The sequence below is a fragment of the Lampetra planeri genome, chromosome 1, assembly GCF_965212315.1.
Source record: "Lampetra planeri chromosome 1, kcLamPlan1.2.h2, whole genome shotgun sequence".
Classification (NCBI taxonomy): domain Eukaryota; kingdom Metazoa; phylum Chordata; class Hyperoartia; order Petromyzontiformes; family Petromyzontidae; genus Lampetra; species Lampetra planeri.
The window spans coordinates 40,442,573-40,451,555 of record NC_136107.1 but is presented as its reverse complement, the minus strand read 5'-3'; the positions used below and the strand labels follow the sequence as shown (position 1 = coordinate 40,451,555).

The 8,983-nt window shown below is 55.1% G+C and overlaps 1 protein-coding gene across 1 annotated transcript in view; it reads left to right on the top strand.

Moving 5' to 3' along the window:
- Window positions 1–8,983, top strand: part of LOC144722800 (ubiquitin carboxyl-terminal hydrolase 22-like) — a 32,107-nt gene that overhangs the window by 5,700 nt on the left and 17,424 nt on the right. The window lies entirely within an intron of this gene.

Here is an 8,983-nt window from a genome sequence, read left to right as displayed (position 1 = left end):
TGAGTGTCTGAATGTAGGTGTGTTTGTCTGTCTGTGAGTGTCTGAATGTAGGTGTGTCTGTCTGTGAGTGTATGAATGTAGGTGTGTTTGTCTGTCTGTGGGTGTCTGAATGTAGGTGTGTTTGTCTGTCTGTAAGTGTCTGAATGTAGATGTGTTTGTCTGGGTGTGGGTGTCTGAATGTAGGTGTGTTTGTCTGTCTGTGGGTGTCTGAATGTAGATGCGTTTGTCTGTCTGTGAGTGTCTGAATGTAGGTTTGTTTGTCTGTCTGTGAGTGTCTGAATGTAGGTGTGTTTGTCTGTCTGTGAGTGTCTGAATGTAGGTGTGTTTGTCTGTCTGTGGGTGTCTGAATGTAGGTGTGTTTGTCTGTCTGTGAGTGTCTGAATGTAGATGTGTTTGTCTGTCTGTGGGTGTCTGAATGTAGGTGTGTTTGTCTGTCTGTGGGTGTCTGAATGTAGGTGTGTTTGTCTGTCTGTGTCTGAATGTAAGTGTGTTTGTCTGTCTGTGAGTGTCTGAATGTAGGTGTGTTTGTCTGTCTGTGAGTGTCTGAATGTAGGTGTGTTTGTCTGTCTGTGGGTGTCTGAATGTAGGTGTGTTTGTCTGTCTGTGGGTGTCTGAATGTAGGTGTATTTGTCTGTCTGTGAGTGTCTGAATGTAGGTGTGTTTGTCTGTCTGAGTGTCTGAATGTAGGTGTGTTTGTCTGTCTGTGAGTGTCTGAATGTAGGTGTATTTGTCTGTCTGTGGGTGTCTGAATGTAGGTGTGTTTGTCTGTCTGTGAGTGTCTGAATGTAGGTGTGTTTGTCTGTCTGTGAGTGTCTGAATGTAGGTGTGTTTGTCTGTCTGTGGGTGTCTGAATGTAGTTGTGTTTGTCTGTCTGTGAGTGTCTGAATGTAGGTGTGTTTGTCTGTCTGTGAGTGTCTGAATGTAGGTGTGTTTGTCTGTCTGTGAGTGTCTGAATGTAGGTGTGTTTGTCTGTCTGTGAGTGTCTGAATGTAGGTGTGTTTGTCTGTCTGTGAGTGTCTGAATGTAGGTGTGTCTGTCTGTGAGTGTATGAATGTAGGTGTGTTTGTCTGTCTGTGGGTGTCTGAATGTAGGTGTGTTTGTCTGTCTGTGAGTGTCTGAATGTAGATGTGTTTGTCTGGGTGTGGGTGTCTGAATGTAGGTGTGTTTGTCTGTCTGTGGGTGTCTGAATGTAGATGCGTTTGTCTGTCTGTGAGTGTCTGAATGTAGGTTTGTTTGTCTGTCTGTGAGTGTCTGAATGTAGGTGTGTTTGTCTGTCTGTGAGTGTCTGAATGTAGGTGTGTTTGTCTGTCTGTGGGTGTCTGAATGTAGGTGTGTTTGTCTGTCTGTGAGTGTCTGAATGTAGATGTGTTTGTCTGTCTGTGGGTGTCTGAATGTAGGTGTGTTTGTCTGTCTGTGAGTGTCTGAATGTAGGTGTGTTTATCTGTCTGTGAGTGTCTGAATGTAGGTGTGTTTGTCTGTCTGTGAGTGTCTGAATGTAGGTGTGTTTGTCTGTCTGTGAGTGTCTGAATGTAGGTGTGTTTGTATGTCTGTGAGTGTCTGAATGTAGATGTGTTTGTCTGTCTGTGGGTGTCTGAATGTAAGTGTGTTTGTCTGTCTGTGAGTGTCTGAATGTAGGTGTGTTTGTCTGTCTGTGAGTGTCTGAATGTAGGTGTGTTTGTCTGTCTGTGAGTGTCTGAATGTAGGTGTGTTTGTCTGTCTGGGGGTGTCTGAATGTAGGTGTGTGTGTCTGTCTGTGAGTGTCTGAATGTAGGTGTGTTTGTATGTCTGTGAGTGTCTGAATGTAGATGTGTTTGTCTGGGTGTGGGTGTCTGAATGTAGGTGTGTTTGTCTGTCTGTGAGTGTCTGAATGTAGGTGTGTTTGTCTGTCTGTGAGTGTCTGAATGTAGGTGTATTTGTCTGTCTGTGAGTGTCTGAATGTAGGTGTGTTTGTCTGTCTGTGAGTGTCTGAATGTAGGTGTGTTTGTCTGTCTGTGAGTGTCTGAATGTAGGTGTGTTTGTCTGTCTGTGGGTGTTTGAATGTAGTTGTGTTTGTCCGTCTGTGAGTGTCTGAATGTAGGTGTGTTTGTCTGTCTGTGAGTGTCTGAATGTAGGTGTGTTTGTCTGTCTGTGTCTGAATGTAGGTGTGTTTGTCTGTCTGTGAGTGTCTGAATGTAGGTGTGTCTGTCTGTGAGTGTATGAATGTAGGTGTGTTTGTCTGTCTGTGGGTGTCTGAATGTAGGTGTGTTTGTCTGTCTGTGAGTGTCTGAATGTAGGTGTGTTTGTCTGTCTGTGAGTGTCTGAATGTAGGTGTGTTTGTCTGTCTGTGGGTGTCTGAATGTAGGTGTGTTTGTCTGTCTGTGGGTGTCTGAATGTAGGTGTGTTTGTCTGTCTGTGGGTGTCTGAATGTAGGTGTGTTTGTCTGTCTGTGGGTGTCTGAATGTAGGTGTGTTTGTCTGTCTGTGAGTGTCTGAATGTAGGTGTGTCTGTCTGTGAGTGTCTGAATGTAGGTGTGTTTGTCTGTCTGTGAGTGTGAATGTAGGTGTGTTTGTCTGTCTGTGAGTGTCTGAATGTAGGTGTGTTTGTCTGTCTGTGAGTGTCTGAATGTAGGTGCGTTTGTCTGTCTGTGAGTGTCTGAATGTAGGTGTGTTTGTCTGTCTGTGAGTGTCTGAATGTAGGTGTGTCTGTCTGTGAGTGTATGAATGTAGGTGTGTTTGTCTGTCTGTGGGTGTCTGAATGTAGGTGTGTTTGTCTGTCTGTGAGTGTCTGAATGTAGATGTGTTTGTCTGGGTGTGGGTGTCTGAATGTAGGTGTGTTTGTCTGTCTGTGGGTGTCTCAATGTAGATGCGTTTGTCTGTCTGTGAGTGTCTGAATGTAGGTTTGTTTGTCTGTCTGTGAGTGTCTGAATGTAGGTGTGTTTGTCTGTCTGTGAGTGTCTGAATGTAGGTGTGTTTGTCTGTCTGTGGGTGTCTGAATGTAGGTGTGTTTGTCTGTCTCTGAGTGTCTGAATGTAGATGTGTTTGTCTGTCTGTGGGTGTCTGAATGTAGGTGTGTTTGTCTGTCTGTGGGTGTCTGAATGCAGGTGTGTTTGTCTGTCTGTGTCTGAATGTAGGTGTGTTTGTCTGTCTGTGAGTGTCTGAATGTAGGTGTGTTTGTCTGTCTGTGAGTGTCTGAATGTAGGTGTGTTTGTCTGTCTGTGAGTGTCTGAATGTAGATGTCTTTGTCTGTCTGTGAGTGTCTGAATGTAGGTGTGTTTGTCTGTCTGTGAGTGTCTGAATGTAGGTGTGTTTGTCTGTCTGTGAGTGTCTGAATGTAGATGTGTTTGTCTGTCTGTAGGTGTCTGAATGTAGGTGTGTTTGTCTGTCTGTGGGTGTCTGAATGTAGGTGTGTTTGTCTGTCTGTGTCTGAATGTAAGTGTGTTTGTCTGTCTGTGAGTGTCTGAATGTAGGTGTGTTTGTCTGTCTGTGAGTGTCTGAATGTAGGTGTGTTTGTCTGTCTGTGGGTGTCTGAATGTAGGTGTATTTGTCTGTCTGTGAGTGTCTGAATGTAGGTGTGTTTGTCTGTCTGTTGGTGTCTGAATGTAGGTGTATTTGTCTGTCTGTGAGTGTCTGAATGTAGGTGTGTTTGTCTGTCTGTGAGTGTCTGAATGTAGGTGTATTTGTCTGTCTGTGAGTGTCTGAATGTAGGTGTGTTTGTCTGTCTGTGAGTGTCTGAATGTAGTTGTATTTGTCTGTCTGTGAGTGTCTGAATGTAGGTGTGTTTGTCTGTCTGTGAGTGTCTGATTGTAGGTGTGTTTGTCTGTCTGTGAGTGTCTGAATGTAGGTGTGTTTGTCTGTCTGTGGGTGTTTGAATGTAGTTGTGTTTGTCCGTCTGTGAGTGTCTGAATGTAGGTGTGTTTGTCTGTCTGTGAGTGTCTGAATGTAGGTGTGTTTGTCTGTCTGTGAGTGTCTGAATGTAGGTGTGTTTGTCTGTCTGTGAGTGTCTGAATGTAGGTGTGTTTGTCTGTCTGTGAGTGTCTGAATGTAGGTGTGTCTGTCTGTGAGTGTATGAATGTAGGTGTGTTTGTCTGTCTGTGGGTGTCTGAATGTAGGTGTGTTTGTCTGTCTGTGAGTGTCTGAATGTAGGTGTGTTTGTCTGTCTGTGAGTGTCTGAATGTAGGTGTGTTTGTCTGTCTGTGGGTGTCTGAATGTAGGTGTGTTTGTCTGTCTGTGGGTGTCTGAATGTAGGTGTGTTTGTCTGTCTGTGGGTGTCTGAATGTAGGTGTGTTTGTCTGTCTGTGAGTGTCTGAATGTAGGTGTGTCTGTCTGTGAGTGTCTGAATGTAGGTGTGTTTGTCTGTGAGTGTCTGAATGTAGGTGTGTTTGTCTGTCTGTGAGTGTCTGAATGTAGGTGCGTTTGTCTGTCTGTGAGTGTCTGAATGTAGGTGTGTTTGTCTGTCTGTGAGTGTCTGAATGTAGGTGTGTTTGTCTGTGAGTGTCTGAATGTAGGTGTGTTTGTCTGTCTGTGAGTGTCTGAATGTAGGTGTGTTTGTCTGTCTGTGAGTGTCTGAATGTAGGTGTGTTTGTCTGTCTGTGAGTGTCTGAATGTAGGTGTGTTTGTCTGAGTGTCTGAATGTAGTTGTGTCAGCCTGTAGTGTACGTGCGTTTTGTCTTCCTGTAGCTGGATCAACGTGTCCGCCTGTAATTATATCTGGAGATTCGTCTGCCTGAAGCTCTCTGTAGATGCGTCTGCTTGTAGCTGTAGGTGGGTCTGCCTGTCGCTGTTTGATCATTCGGTGTAGCTGCCAGTAGATGTCTCCCCAGCTGTGTCTGAATGTTGATCTGACTGTAACTGTGACTGTAGCTGTGTCTGCCTGTTGACTAGATGTGTTTGCCTACTTGTGTCTGCCTAGTTGTCTGACTAGCTGGCTGTAGATGTAACGAGCTGTGTGAGTGTCAGTAACTCCAGCTCGGTCTGTGACTATAGCATGAGATGTGTCTCTTGACTGTAGTTGTGTTCTACGTCATTGTGGCTGTGTGAGGCTGTAGCTGACTGGGTGTAGTGGCTGTGGCTGTGTGGGGCTGTAGTTGTTGCTATGGATATGCCTCTATGGCTCTGGCTTTGTGTGTGCCTAGCGGTGTCTGTTGTCGCTGTGTTTGGTGAGCTGTGTGCTCGGCTGCGATGTGTGCTTTACAGCCGTCTTCTCGCTGTCAATCCGCCATGCGGGGCCCACAACTCATTGCATTGAGCGGGCAAATCACAGGTTTTGACCTCGGTCACAGATCACGGATCTTTCATCTTGCCTATGATCTAAGCTATTTTATCTTTATTTTACCACGGAAGTTCCCACTGGTCACAAATGATAGCCCAATGAAGAAGTGGCGTATCATCATCATCACGTGGACATGTATAGCAGCCACAACTCTAAATGCACGTTGATTGTAAATGTGGAGGGAGAAGCTGAAGGACCCGGGGATAAAATCCAAATTCCAATTCTACAGGCGTCGGAGTCTGACCCACGGTCGACCTCCTGTATTACAGGCGAGGTAGTCAACATCTCGGTCATAGATCATTAATCGGCCATAACATGGGCTGCCATCTGCTGCCTCCAGTGTTGCCCCATTCACCAGATCTCCCCCCCCATCTCCCCCACGCCCCCATCTCCCCCCCCCCCCATCTCCCCCACCCCCCCCATCTCCCCCCCCCCATCTCCCCCACCCCCCATCTCCCCCACCCCCCCCATCTCCCCCCCCCATCTCCCCCACCCCCCATCTCCCCCCCCCCATCTCCCCCACCCCCCATCTCCCCCACCCCCCATCTCCCCCCCCCATCTCCCCCACCCCCCATCTCCCCCCCCCCCATCTCCCCCACCCCCCCATCTCCCCCCCCCCCATCTCCCCCACCCCCCATCTCCCCCCCCCCATCTCCCCCACCCCCCATCTCCCCCCCCCCATCTCCCCCACCTCCCATCTCCCCCACCCCCCATCTCCCCCCCCCATCTCCCCCACCCCCCATCTCCCCCACCCCCCATCTCCCCCCCCCCATCGTCCCCCACCCCCCCATCTCCCCCCCCCCATCTCCCCCACCCCCCATCTCCCCCCCCCCCATCTCCCCCACCCCCCCATCTCCCCCCCCCATCTCCCCCACCCCCCATCTCCCCCACCCCCCATCTCCCCCCCCCATCTCCCCCACCCCCCATCTCCCCCCCCCCATCTCCCCCACCCCCCATCTCCCCCACCCCCCCATCTCCCCCCCCCCCCATCTCCCCCACCCCCCCATCTCCCCCACCCCCCATCTCCCCCCCCCCATCTCCCCCACCCCCCATCTCCCCCACCCCCCCATCTCCCCCCCCCCATCTCCCCCACGCCCCCATCTCCCCCCCCCCCCCCATCTCCCCCCCCCCCCATCTCCCCCACCCCCCATCTCCCCCCCCCCCATCTCCCCCACCCCCCATCTCCCCCACCCCCCATCTCCCCCCCCCCATCTCCCCCACCCCCCATCCCCCCCCCCCCCATCTCCCCCACCCCCCATCTCCCCCACCCCCCATCTCCCCCCCCCCATCTCCCCCACCCCCCATCTCCCCCACCCCCCATCTCCCCCACCCCCCATCTCCCCCACCCCCCATCTCCCCCACCCCCCATCTCCCCCACCCCCCATCTCCCCCCCCCATCTCCCCCACCCCCCATCTCCCCCCCCATCTCCCCCACCCCCCATCTCCCCCCCCCATCTCCCCCACCCCCCATCTCCCCCCCCCCCATCTCCCCCACCCCCCATCTCCCCCACCCCCCCATCTCCCCCCCCCCATCTCCCCCCACGCCCCCATCTCCCCCCCCCCCATCTCCCCCCCCCCATCTCCCCCCACCCCCCATCTCCCCCACACCCCATCTCCCCCCCCCCATCTCCCCCACCCCCCCATCTCCCCCACCCCCCATCTCCCCCCCCCCATCTCCCCCACCCCCCATCTCCCCCCCCCCCATCTCCCCCACCCCCCATCTCCCCCACCCCCCATCTCCCCCCCCCCATCTCCCCCACCCCCCATCTCCCCCACCCCCCATCTCCCCCACCCCCCCATCTCCCCCACCCCCCATCTCCCCCACCCCCCATCTCCCCCACCCCCCATCTCCCCCACCCCCCCCATCTCCCCCACCCCCCATCTCCCCCACCCCCCATCTCCTCCCCCCCCATCTCCCCCACCCCCCATCTCCCCCCCCCCCATCTCCCCCACCCCCCATCTCCCCCACCCCCCATCTCCCCCCCCCCCATCTCCCCCACCCCCCATCTCCCCCCCCCCCCATCTCCCCCACCCCCCCCATCTCCCCCCCATCTCCCCCACCCCCCATCTCCCCGCCCATCTCCCCCACCCCCCATCTCCCCCCCCCCATCTCCCCCACCCCCATCTCCCCCACCCCCCCATCTCTCCCCCACCCCCATCTCCCCCACCCCCCATCTCCCCCCCCCCCCATCTCCCCCACCCCCCCATCTCCCCCCCCCCCATCTCCCCCACCCCCCATCTCCCCCCCCCCCATCTCCCCCACCCCCCATCTACCCCCCCCATCTCCCCCACCCCACATCTCCCCCACCCCCCCATCTCCCCCCCCCCCCCCATCTCCCCCACGCCCCCATCTCCCCCCCCCCCCATCTCCCCCATCTCCCCCCCCCATCTCCCCCACCCCCCATCTCCCCCACCCCCCATCTCCCCCCCCCATCTCCCCCACCCCCCATCTCCCCCCCCCAATCTCCCCCATCTCCCCCACCCCCCATCTCCCCCCCCCCATCTCCCCCCCCCCCCCATCTCCCCCACCCCCCATCTCCCCCACCCCCCATCTCCCCCACCCCCCATCTCCCCCACCCCCCATCTCCCCCCCCCCCATCTCCCCCACCCCCCATCTCCCCGCCCCCATCTCCCCCACCCCCCATCTCCCCCCCCCCCCATCTTCCCCACCCCCCATCTCCCCCCCCCCATCTTCCCCACCCCCCATCTCCCCCACCCCCCCATCTCCCCCCCCCCCCCCATCTCCCCCACGCCCCCATCTCCCCCCCCCATCTCCCCCCCCCCCCATCTCCCCCACTTCCCATCTCCCCCCCCCCCATCTCCCCCACCCCCCATCTCCCCCACCCCCCATCTCCCCCCCCCCCATCTCCCCCACCCCCCCATCTCCCCCCCCCCCCATCTCCCCCACCCCCCATCTCCCCCACCCCCCATCTCCCCCACCCCCCATCTCCCCCACCCCCCATCTCCCCCACCCCCCATCTCCCCCACCCCCCATCTCCCCCACCCCGCAGCACCATCCACCACGTGGTCACCTTTTTAGTTTTGCTTGATTTCTTCAAAGGTCGCATGTCACGTGGCTGATTTTCAATCGCAGGGAGGGGGGGCCCTGAGGGGGCGCCCCCCTCCCCCCGGGTTGATTCTGTTCCGAATGAGCCTCACGATGCAGTCCAGGGTGCACGTCCAAGTCGGTGCCCCACTGATTTCCGTAGTCACTCAATCACGGTGTCTGTCGAGGCTGTTTGGCTCAATGAGAATGTTAATTTCCCTTTAGTTTAATTGGGGCGCTATAATTCACTTGTTTTGCTGATGTTTTGAATCGTTGCGCTTTAACGTCGCACTGGCAAATCTCCTCGCTCGCTTAACGTGTGCGCGTACGTTCGTTTGAACTTCTTTCGCACCGCACGTGGCTAACCGTGCTAATCGGAGGTGCGGGAAATCGCACAGATAACCGTGAATGGATACTCTTTAGAGCAAGGTACATTATAACGTAAAGATGAGCCACAGGTCGTGATAATTATACTTTAAACTGATTGTCATTACCTCTAAGATCTTGCGTGGCATCGCCCCGCGTCCGTCCTCCCCTACTCGAGGTGCCAGCGCAGCGGTTACTGACGCTTGCACCTCACCGCAAAGAGCCCCTGGGTTCGATTCCCGACTCGGGTGCGTGTCCGTGTGGAGTTTGTACTTCTCTCTCTCTCTCTGTCCCTCTCTCCCGCTGTGCTCCGTTGGCTTCTCC